Raw genomic sequence first — 12,946 nt, 5'->3', positions numbered from 1 at the left:
TTCAGTGGATAGTGAACAAAATATATTGTTGAGCATTGTTTTTTGGCCGAGTCATCACTTTTAAAACAGGAAGAAAAAACCCTAATTGGACATGGATAAGACCCCTGAAAGACCCTGAGATTCTATTGGTGGTGGACACCTGAGAGATTTAAAATCCATCAGCGGAGAAGCTAATGGAGGTGTGTAATGTGTAAATTTGGGTGGAGTATTAAGACAAAGAAGTGTATTTAAACTGCACCCAATTAAACTGTGTGCTAGCCTATACTCAGGAGACACTTGAACGACCTGTCTCTGTTGTTACTGATAAAATAAACTGCTTTGCCTAAAGACTTCGGAGATCTCAGACTTTGTCATTTTTTGAAAACTTTGACTTAGAAACTTAGAATATTTTGCAGACCAGAATCTTTATTCCACAACACCTTCTTGCTCCCCCTCGGTACCGCCTCTCTTCAATGGGAGGCAAATAATTTATTGTTATTGCACCCAAATTCTGGAACTCTCTACTACATTTACTCCGTTCTGTTAATAATATCTCAGAATTTTAATCTTTACTTAAAACGCACTTGTTTTGTGAATGTCACACTTCTGATCTGATAAACTGACCCACTTTGTTTGATCAACCTGTATTCTGCATATTTGTCTCTTAGGTCTTGTTTTGTATTCCCAATTTGTTATATTTCACTTTTTGTATGTTTGTGAAACTTATGTTGTCTCTATTTGAATATTGTTTCTTTCAACGTCTGCTTGTACTATGTCTTTTTGTTACATTCATTGTAAGCTCTGGAATGGTAATATATGAATAAAAGCAATTATTATTATTATTATAAAAAGATTTTTCATCAAGCTCAAACCATGAATAAAATGGTGTTTCGTAAAATAGTTCAGTTCATAAATATTGTGAAATTATCCCAATTGTCTTTCCTGTAATTTGTTTGTAGACAAACTCTGCTCCCACTGTTGATTCAACATTTTAAGCAAGCTGAAAAGAAAATTATATGACTATCAATATTACCATTTATAAGCCTACAGTATGACCACATGTAAACTATTGTTGCGAGCTGAATAGTATATCTGTAAAGTTTTCACATTACAAATGGACAGACAGAAATAAACGGAAAACAGCTTGAAATCATTACTTTGCTGCCCTCTACAACTCGTTATCAAAATTGTAACACGAATCCTTTGATTTAGAAAGTGTTTGTGTGAACATGACAACCAAATTACTTATTAGTGTTTTAACCACGACGACGACAACACTGAGAAAGAGTTTTATATCTGTGTGAGTTTATTGCATGTAATATCATTTTTACGTACTTTGGGGAGATATTACATGTAATTCTATTTAAAAAATAAATGTTACCTTAATGTTGAATCACATTTGCCTATAAGGATGTCATGTAACATAGGGGTGTCAAGCTCTGGACAGTTACAACCCTAATTAAACATACAAGAACAAATTAATTGAGACCTTCATGCTTGTTTGAAATCTACAGGTAAGAAGCGTGTTGGGGCGGGGTTGGAACTAAACTGCAGTTTGTTTTCGCACCACCAGAGGCCATTAGAGATCACGATTGTGATAAATAAACCCCTAAACTAAAGAATTAAATTCCCTCAAGAGATTAAAATGATTTTTTCTCTGTTCGCTTTAAACTTAAATGCAAACCATACACATCCATATAACATTTACTTCCTATAAGCAACTTTAAGTAGTGTATTTACCAAAAAAGAAAAAGAAGCTGTTTAAAAGTTGTACTGTTTTTATTTAATAAACAGGTTAAACAAATACAGTGAATTATTATGAGGTATATCTTTACAGCATTTATTTGCATTTGACTACAATATTAACCGGGCTTTGGTAAAGTTTTTCTAATGCATGTAAATATGAAAGTATTTCTGCACACATTTCTGCTGTCATTGTGTCTGTCATCTGTTGACTGATGAACCCAGCATCAGGAATGCAGATTTTCCAGTGATGCAGAAACTGAAAGAGAAAAACAAAAGAGTCAAACATGCAAACATTTGGATGTATTTGCCATTCAAATCTCATTGACATTTGTGTACAGACATAGGTTTGGTTGTTTCATCATTTATCTTTGAATTAAATCAAACTATTTGATACAGATCATACTGTTATTATCTATTCTATTATTTTCCATTATTATTATGTTAATATTTAGTTTTATACTATTCATCCAACAAATACCTGAAAGGCAGAGCTTTTATTGTTGAATAATGTTTCTATATTACTTCATATTATACAAAAACATAATACAGCGTGGGCCATTTATATGGATACACCTTAATAAAATGGGAATGGTTGGTGAAATTAGCGTCCTGTTTGTGGCACATTGGTATATGTGAGTGGGCTTGTAAATAACTCATGAGGAATAAAATTACGTTTAAAACCAAGCACACCATTGTTTTGCTTGTAAAATTTTGCAAAAAACAGAAATGTGCGCACATCTAGAAAAATCTTGAAGGCAGGTGCACGATCAAAAAAAAGTTGCCTCCTCACTGAACTGTCAAAATGTAGTGAACCTTTCCAGTAAACCCTTATCATCTGACTGTTTACAAGCTCTAGAGAAAGGTTTGTCTTTTGTACCTACTACATATTGTAATGAATTTAATGTTTTTCTGGATTTTCAAAAATTTTTTAGAACTTTACGTCTTAAAGAATTCTTTTCGAGTAATGATAGTAGACTCAATTTGTGTCCTCCCACACAGCATAATACTAATTTCCCTCCCGTTAATAATCTAGCAATTGATCCTGGGGCTTTTCATAAAAAATCGACTTTTATGCCACCTAAAAACAAAAACTTTTCTGTTGAGACGTATTGCAGATTGGTTGAAAGAGATGTGGGACAAGTTCTCAAAAAAAAACGCGAATATACTGTTTTTAACAATATGCCTGTAGCTCAAAGGAATGCTTTGCACGATATAAAGAATGATAAATCTGTGGTTATTAAACCGGCGGATAAGGGGGGCTCAATTGTGGTGATGGATACTCAATATTACGATCAAGAAATTTATCGACAACTTCAAAATCAATCTTTCTACACTAAACTAAGAGGTGATCCTACGAATAATTTTAAAAAAGAAATTTATGACTCTTTACAAACTTTTCTTCTAAGAGGAGATGTGACCAACAAAGAATTTGAGTTTTTAAAAGTTGATTATCCAATCACACCGGTAATATATATTCTACCTAAAATACATAAAAATTTGGCTAAACCTCCTGGAAGACCCATTATTGCTGGTATGGGCTCTCTAATTGAGAAAATTTCAGTCTTTGTTGATTCATTTTTAAAACCTCATGTTCAAAGTCTTCCCTCTTTTGTACAGGACTCACAGGATATGATTAAAATATTACAGTCTGTCTCACTTCCGCAAAATCCAACATTACTGGTGACCTTAGATGTGGAATCGTTATATACCAACATTCCACATGATGGCGGTATACAAGCTATTGATTTTTTTCTACGCGAGTTTTTAAGTGATAAGAAACCTACTATCGAATGTCTTAAAGAATTAACTAAATTAGTGCTTACAAAAAACTATTTCATGTACAAAGATGACTATTTTCTACAAATTAAAGGTACTGCAATGGGAAGCACTATGGCTCCTAATTATGCGAATTTGTATATGGGCTTTTTTGAACATGAATATGTGTTTAATGCAACGGTTAATTCATATTTGTCTAATATTCTTCTGTGGCGGCGATATATTGATGATATTTTCATGATTTGGTGTGGCTCAGAAAATGATTTGCTTGTTTTTCAGCAATTTTTAAACCACACTAGTAAACATCTTAAATTTACTATTGAGTTCAACCCCTCACAAGTGAGTTTTTTAGACTTGCTGATAATAAAAGATGGGAGTAAATTGGTGACAGATTTATATAGAAAGCCTACTGATAAAAATACATTTTTACATGGTCTGAGTTTCCATCCCACTAAATTAAAGAAAAGCTTGCCAATTAGTCAGTTTAAAAGAATTCGACGGATCTGTACCAATACGGAAACGTTTGAAAAACAACGTAAGGAATTATGTCAACGTTTTTATGATAGAGGTTATTCTACAAAATGGATTAAGGAAGCTGCGGCCCGTTTCGAAAATATGGATCAAAAAGAAGCCTTGGTTCGAAAAACACTAAAACCTACTAACACACGGATTTCTTGTATTATTCAATATTCAGCTTTAAGTAATGAGTTTGCAAATATAGTACGAAGACATTGGCATATATTAAATTCAGACCCTGTTATGAGACACTGTTGTAAAGATCCTCCACGAATTGTTTTTAAACGAGCTCCTAATGTGCGACAAATGATAGTGAGAGCAGATCAAGGTTCCGATCGGTCGGATAATCCTTTCTCAGTCCCTGAAGGTAACTATAGATGTAGTCAATGCGCACAGTGTAATTTTACAACCAAATGTCAGTTTTTTAGTCATCCACATTCTGGTAAGCAATTAAAGATTAAAGGTGTGATTTCATGCAAAACAAAAAATGTGATCTATATGATTAAATGTCCTTGTGGTTTAGCCTATATAGGTAAAACAAGACGGTGTTTAAAAACACGAATTGCTGAACACAGAAGTAATATACGATTAAACGATCAACGAAATCCTATCGCCGTTCATTTTAATGCATTGAAACATAACCTTGCGACTTTGCGATATATTGGCATTGAACAAGTGAAGGTGCCGAGAAGGGGTGGCGATGTTGACAGACTTTTATTACAGAGGGAAGCGTTTTACATTTACACACTAAACACTTTATCCCCGAGAGGTTTGAATTTAGATTTTGATTTAAAATCTTTTTTGTAAGCGTTTTTGCATTCTATATTGTTGTATACTTTTCCCAGAGATGGGTTGCGGCTGGAAGGGCATCCGCTGCGTAGAGACTTGCTGGATTAGTTGGCGGTTCATTCTGTTGTGGCGACCCCGGATTGGTAAAGGGACTAAGCTGAAAAGAAAATGAATGAATGAATTGTTGTATACTAAATATGTACATAATGTTTTTTGCCCCTAGGTCTACTGGCCTTGTGTTTGAGTGATGTGATTTTGTGCAGGTGTGATGTGCTATATCTATCTAGCCTATAGAATACTGTCTCCGAGGAATTCTATAGTGAGAATTTGTATTTGTATTTTAAATGTCTGTTTGTAATTGTATTCATGTTTTTCACATTGTTTAGATGTATATTATTGTATGCAAATGTTCCTGTTTACCGGCTTGTTAGCTGATTGTGATAATTGACTGCAGGTGCTGTGTAGAGCTGTTAGTCTATTTCTGGAGGACTTCCATTTGCAACGCTTTACCTGATGAAGACCATGTCGGTCGAAACGTAGTGTTTTTGTAATTTTGACAAAATAAAATTTTCTTGAGAGCTAAAGTGGCAGTGTGCCGATTTACTTTGAATCTTTTGCTTGTAAAATTCCCAATAAGTTTATTAAGGTGTATCCATATAAATGGCCCACCCTGTACAACAATGATCTTGAAGTTCTCATAGTGATCAGACTGGTTCATAAGCACACAGATGCGTCTCATTTAGTTTTCTGAAGTATGTCACCTGATGCCATTATTTGAGGTTTTATTTTTAGTAATGAGCGGTGTTATTATGGTAACATGTTTCCAGGATGCAGGAAATGCAAACACCAAAGTGAAAATAGCTCCAGCACATTTGTCTAACAAATTCTGCTGCTGAGATCCAGCCAAAGAGAAGCTTATTACTAAGAGCCTATTGTATTCAGTGAAATAACTCATTTAAATTATGTTACAAGTGAAAAAATCTGATGACGTACAATAAAAATATGAAGATATGAAATGATTTATGAATATCTGCTTCTGCACTTGTTTTTCATGTGCAATTCTAAAAAAAATCCTGGACATACCAGTGTTACCAAATATAAATTGACTTTTGCTATTAAGAATCACAGAAAAACAGTAAATATTAATAATCATGACCATCAACAATGGGTTTATTTTTGTACAGTCTATATTTTGACTACACAAAACACATTGTACATCCCGCATATTACAAATCATTTCTGTGATTCATGCAAATAGACCTAGTTCAAAGCTTTTTCGTATTTTTATTGGCCTGATTTGTTTTTGCCTTCATCGTTCATAAACCATCATTAGCAAATAAAGCCTTTGGACTATATTGATACTTTAAACATGGATTAACTCACAAGTTGTCCTCAGTACTGAACATATGTTCAAGATGATCATGACATTAGATTTGGTAAAAACAAGAGAATTAACACTTTTGTGTAACCTGAGTCAAATTATAGAAAATATTAACTTTTTTGAGACAAAAAGCAAAAGCTGGTCTTTTAGAAGAAAAACTAAGTTTGCCACAATGAATCTAAAGTTGATTAAAAGGCATGCTTACACCAATCAGTAGTTTAAAAATCTATAACATAATATATACACATATACCTCTTTAGACTAAAGAGCAGAACACAGTTCTTCAGAGCATTTTGTTTTGTACGCTAATATTATTATCGTACTGTGTTGAATTGTATGAACTGAAGTTTTTTCTCATATTGATCAGATTGGTTTGTAAACACACACATTTGTTTAGATTAGCTTAGATATGTTTATGCTGCAGATCCAAACACTGTCACAAATGAAAACAGTCCACACCTGTTTCTGTACCAAATTCTGCTGCTGAGGCTCCAGGAACCATCAAGAGACTCAAAATGACATTTAAAGAGCCTAAAAGATTAAAAATAAAAATAAAAACAGAGATCCATCATGTGATGAGTGGACCTGAGGGACACCAATCTGGACAGCCATCTTGTGTTAAAATGCAACCTAGTAATTGTCACCGACTCGGTCCCAGTCATTCCCCTCGCTGGCCAGCAGAGGCCACCATCTCCGGACTTCTAACATTACGTCATCCCTCCACTCTGATTCCAGCACACCTGTTCTCCATTCCGCTAATGACCCACGTACCCTTTATAAGCAGCTCACACTCACTCTTCTGTGCGAAGTCTTGTTTAGCCCCGGCCAGCATTTCTGAGCGTTCTATCCTGCCTGATCTCCCGTTTACTACTTCAGCCCGTTTCCTGACTCTGCTCTGTCTTCTGCCTGCCCTGACTAAAGCCTGTTACACGGACTCTGAATCACGCTGCCTGCCTCTGACCCATGCCTGGTAATCACTCTGTGTCTGTCGTCTACAACCGCTTCTCATTGATGTGTATGTTGTATGTTCGCACAGCCGTGCGTATTGTTTGATGATTAATTGTGACTTAATAAATACTGCAAAATGGATCCCTCCGTGTCAGTCTCCCCGTTACAGAAGACTTCGCCCAACATGGATCCCGCAGCCATTCAGGTTTTGTCTCACGAAGTCACAGCTCAAGCTCAGGTATTGACCACTCATCAACAACTAACGCACTTAACTCAGTTGACAGACGAACTTGTGAAATCACTGCAAAACCTGCAAGCTGCTCCCACAGCGCAACTCACCGCCAACTACTCTCTGAGTCCACCTGTTGTGACACAACCCCCGATGGTCTCCGGAGCTCGATTGGCATTCCCTGACAAATTCTCAGGTAACCCAGCTAAATGTAAAGGCTTTCTGTTACAATGTAAACTGTTTATCGCCCAACAGCCCCATCTGTTTAAGGACGAGAATGGAAAAATTGCTTTTGTGTGCTCACTGCTCACCGGGAAAGCATTAGACTGGGCTACTGCAGTTTGGCCAGACAGCACCCCGATATTTCCCTCGTTTAATGACTTTCTCAAACGTTTTTGCACTGTGTTCGATCACCCTGAGGGTGGTCGTAATGCTGGCGAGGAGCTATTGTGTATCCAACAGGGAGATCGCTCTGCAGCTGAATTCGCACTGCATTTCCGCACTCTGGCAGCGCAAACAGGCTGGGCTGATGATCCACTTACTACGCTCTACCGAAAGGCTCTGAAACCAGAACTGCAAAAAGAGATGGCATGTCGTGACGAGGGAAAAACACTGGACCAACTGATTGAACTATCCATAAGGTTAGACACTCTCCTCCGCACTCGTAACCCAATGTGCTCAATTGCTTCCAGTCCTGTATCCCCTGAAACTTCCGCTGAACCCATGCAACTGGGCAGAACCCGCCTGAACCCTGAGGAACGAGAACGAAGGAGGAGAAACCACCTGTGCATCTATTGCGGACTTCCAGGTCATACTAAGGTTTTATGTCCCAACAAGCCTCCCCCTAAAACCCTTCCGGTGAGTGCCACCACAATGTTCACGACCACTAATGACATTATGAGTATACCTGTCAGTTTGAAACACAATGGAAATGAGATTGAGACCATGGCCATGATCGATTCAGGAGCCGCTGGCAACTTTATCGATTACACGTTTGCTATCACTCACTCCATCCCTCTAACCTCCTGTGATTCCTCCCTAGCCATCACTGCTGTAGACGGGCGCCCACTAGGAGAGGGACGCATAAAATTCCAGACTCAACCAATCTCTCTTCAAACAGGCTCACTCCATGAAGTGGAGATTTCCCTTCTTGCCATCGACTCCCCTCGCCACTCTGTAATCCTCGGGTTGCCATGGTTACAACTACACGATCCTCAAGTTTCCTGGAGAATTGGTGAGATCATTAAATGGAGCGATCAGTGCTTTACCCAGTGTCTGCATTCTGTTTCCCCAGTCCAGATCAACACGATTACCAGCACCGAAGATCCCGAACTTTGTCAAATTCCAGAGGCTTATCATGACTTAACCGAGGCTTTTAATAAGCAAAAAGCTACCAAGCTTCCTCCTCATCGTGAAAATGACTGTGCCATTGAACTACTGCCAGGCACCACGCCCCCTCGTGGTCGAATTTTCCCTCTCTCTCAACTCGAGACTGAAGCTATGAAGACTTGCATCTCCGAGGAGCTAGAAAAGGGCTTTATCAGACCATCTACATCACCTGCTTCAGCTGGCTTCTTCTTCGTGAAGAAGAAGGATGGCAGTTTACGCCCCTGCATTGATTACCGAGGCTTGAATGAGATCACCGTCAAATACCGCTACCCCTTACCATTGGTTCCAGCAGCCCTTGAACAACTCCGCTCAGCCCAGTATTTCACCAAATTGGACCTCCGCAGTGCATATAACCTCATCCGCATCCGACAGGGAGACGAGTGGAAAACCGGGTTCTCTACAATCAACGGCCACTACGAGTACCTCGTTATGCCCTTCGGCCTAGCAAACAGTCCTTCCGTGTTCCAGGCTTTTGTAAATGAGATATTTCGAGACATGCTCAACCAATGGGTCATAGTATACATTGACGACATCCTGGTCTACTCCAACTCCTTATCAGAGCACATTCAACACGTCAGGGCAGTGCTCAAACGCCTCATCCAGAACCAGTTATACGCCAAAATTTCCAAGTGTGAGTTCCATCAAACATGTATATCATTCCTGGGTTACATCATCAGCCCCGAGGGCGTGGCCATGGATCAACAGAAGGTCAATTCAGTAACGCAATGGCCACAACCAGAAACTATTCGACAACTGCAACGATTCCTGGGCTTTGCCAATTTCTATCGACGCTTTATCAGAAACTTTAGCTCAGTTGCTGCTCCACTTACCGCCATGGTTAAGGCGAATAATGCTCGCCTCAAGTGGAACCCAGACGCTACTCGAGCATTCACTCAGCTCAAAACCCGCTTCTCCAGTGCACCCATTCTGCGTCATCCTGATCCCGAGCAACCTTTTATTGTTGAAATCGACGCATCTAACACTGGCATTGGAGCCATTCTGTCCCACAGATCCCAATCTATGAAGAAGCTTCATCCCTGTGCTTTCTACTCTCGCAAACTCAACTCTGCGGAGAGGAACTATGATGTGGGAAACCGTGAACTCCTCGCTATGAAGGCTGCTTTAGAGGAGTGGAGACATTGGCTTGAAGGCGCCAAACATCCTTTCACCGTCATCACTGACCATAAAAACCTGGAATACATTCGATCCTGTAAACGTCTGAACCCTAGACAGGCAAGATGGGCTCTGTTCTTCACACGCTTCGACTTTCAAGTCACATACATCCCTGGCTCGAAGAACATTAAGGCAGACGCTCTCTCCCGCCTCTCAGACGAGGAAACATCAGAGAACAGTGATGAGCCCATTCTCAAAGATCCCCTGATTATCGCTCCCATTCAGTGGGACATCGAGCATGAAATTCTTCAAGCCTCCGAACACAGTTCCACGCCACAGTCCTGTCCTGAAAACAAGATCTTTGTTCCCCCATCACTCCATGAGAGACTCATCACAGAGGTACATGACCACCCCAGCTCCGGTCATCCAGGCAGCACTGCCACAGTGCAGTTAATCCAATCCCGATACTGGTGGCCATCCATAAACAAGGACGTCATCAATTTCATTAACAAATGCTCACCCTGTCAGATGTCCAAACACTCCCGTCACCGTCCAGCTGGACTGCTCCATTCCCTGGAGGTGCCACATCGTCCCTGGTCACACATTGCCATAGATTTCGTCACCGACTTACCAGTATCTCAAGGAAAGACCACCATCCTCACTGTGGTAGACCGATTTTCTAAATCCTGTCGCCTCATTCCCATAGCCAAACTGCCTACAGCCATGGAAACGGCCGAACTGCTCTGCGAATGTGTGTTCCGATATTATGGTCTCCCTGAAGACATCGTATCGGATCGAGGATCCCAGTTTACCTCTCGACTCTGGTCCGCCTTCTTTAAGAACCTGCAAGTCAACGTTAGCCTTACATCCGGCTACCATCCCCAATCCAATGGTCAAACGGAGCGCCTCAACCAGGAGATCGGCAGATTCCTTGGCACATACTGTCATTCTAATCAGACTGAATGGGCTAAATTCCTTATGTGGGCAGAATACGCTCAACTCTTTGAGAAAGGCATCAACAGGTCTGACTCCATTTCAGTGCGTACTGGGCTTCCAACCTCCTCTCTTCCCCTTGTCCAGCGAGACCACTGAACTCCCCGCTGTAGACACTTGGTTCAAAAGCTGCGAGGAAGTATGGAACGCAGCTCACACCCATCTCTCTCACGCTGTACGGCGTTTCAAGGAACAAGCCGATCGACACCGACGTCCTGGTCCCACGTATTCCCCAGGACAATGGGTATGGCTCTCCACCCGTGACTTACGCCTCAGACTACCCTGCAAGAAGCTCAGCCCCAGGTACGTGGGTCCTTTCCAAATTGACAAGCAAATATCTCCTGTTTCGTTCCGACTGACACTCCCTAATCAATACCGTATTTCTCCCACTTTCCATGTCTCGTTGCTCAAGCCTGCTGTTGGTCCAGCCGAGGCGGATAGGGAGGTGGCAGCCGGTGAACAGGGTCCCCCGCCTCTCATGATCGATGGAGAGGAGGCCTACCAGATCCACGAAATCCTGAGATCCAGACGCCGGGGCGGACAACTCCAATATCTCATCGATTGGGAGGGGTACGGCCCGGAGGAGAGATCATGGATCAACCGCAAGGACATTCTTGACTTAACACTACTGGAAGAGTTCCACTTACAACATCCGGACATGCCGGCCCCTCGCCCCCGTGGAAGACCCCGGCGTCGAGACTAGCCTCACTTCAGGAGCCGTTCGTTGGGGGGGGGGCTCTGTCACCGACTCGGTCCCAGTCATTCCCCTCGCTGGCCAGCAGAGGCCACCATCTCCGGACTTCTAACATTACGTCATCCCTCCACTCTGATTCCAGCACACCTGTTCTCCATTCCGCTAATGACCCACGTACCCTTTATAAGCAGCTCACACTCACTCTTCTGTGTGAAGTCTTGTTTAGCCCCGGCCAGCATTTCTAAGCGTTCTATCCTGCCTGATCTCCCGTTTACTACTTCAGCCCGTTTCCTGACTCTGCTCTGTCTTCTGCCTGCCCTGACTAAAGCCTGTTACACGGACTCTGAATCACGCTGCCTGCCTCTGACCCATGCCTGGTAATCACTCTGTGTCTGTCGTCTACAACCCCTTCTCATTGATGTGTATGTTGTATGTTCGCACAGCCGTGCGTATTGTTTGATTAAGTGTGACTTAAAGGGCCATGAAACCCCCTCGTTTCAGCAGGGTGTTTTCACACCTCCACTTTGGAAAAAGTCAGAAAAGTGGGCGTGTCCAGCTCTGTTTAGGGGGGAGTGTCGGAGAAACTAAAGTGGGATGGTGTGGGAGTGTCTATTTGTGCACGCGCGAGTTTCAGAGTCAAAATACACACCCACAGCGGACAATGTGACTGTGTTTACATGGACATCTGTAGTCGAATTATTTGCCAAATTATTAAAAGTTGGACTTTAACTGCAGTTTGGCTCTTTCATTCAGGGAATTCATTCATGCCTCTCGCGACAAACGAAATATTTGATTCAAGGAACTGCTGCAAGCGTGTATTTTTCATGCAATGTTTGATACCGCACGGCGAATGAGAGAGAAAAAAACTCCGCATTTCCCGGAAACTTAGATGCACACGGCAGGTAGCGTCAGAAAGCCGCGTGTGTTATTCCGGTCACAAAATGCGGTGCTTACATTTCTGCACTCAGTGCAATAGTAACTTAATTCGATACAAACAAACTGAATAAACAAAGAGCACTGGTCGCTCACTTACCAAATCTGTAGAGACAGGACAATCACCAGCAACTAGAGCCGCGTCTATATGGAGAGAATACTACAAGCGAATTCAGATTTCAGCGTTTGCAGATGAGAACAGCTCTCAGGTAAACAATAATCCTCAGACACGTAAGTTATTGTTGTCGAGCATCGCGTACACTGTAATCCACACGTGATCCAGATGAGCTCTCACAGAGAGAAAATGAAAACGAAACTTAACGGCAAGAAACTATAAACGCAACACTTCACGCTTGTTTTGCCAACACAACGTGGCGTCTTTGTGGCGTAAACACGGTGACACTAATGAATATTAATGAAGTTCCACAATAGAGCGCGCTGATTGGTTTGAACCAAGCCT

At 41.2% G+C, this 12,946-nt stretch overlaps 1 long non-coding RNA gene across 1 annotated transcript in view; it reads right to left on the bottom strand.

Moving 5' to 3' along the window:
• Positions 1-1,845: 1,845 nt before the first annotated feature.
• The window catches only part of LOC137488949 (uncharacterized), a 54,331-nt gene continuing 43,230 nt past the window's right edge, over positions 1,846-12,946 (bottom strand). Inside the window, exon 3 of the long non-coding RNA XR_015522155.1 lies at positions 1,846-1,981. This is a non-coding gene — a long non-coding RNA (uncharacterized LOC137488949). The remainder of the gene's footprint in view (positions 1,982-12,946) is intronic.

Source organism: Danio rerio, chromosome 22, assembly GCF_052040795.2.
Source record: "Danio rerio strain M-AB ecotype USA chromosome 22, GRCz13ab, whole genome shotgun sequence".
Classification (NCBI taxonomy): domain Eukaryota; kingdom Metazoa; phylum Chordata; class Actinopteri; order Cypriniformes; family Danionidae; genus Danio; species Danio rerio.
This window is presented reverse-complemented; position numbering and strand designations above follow the sequence as displayed.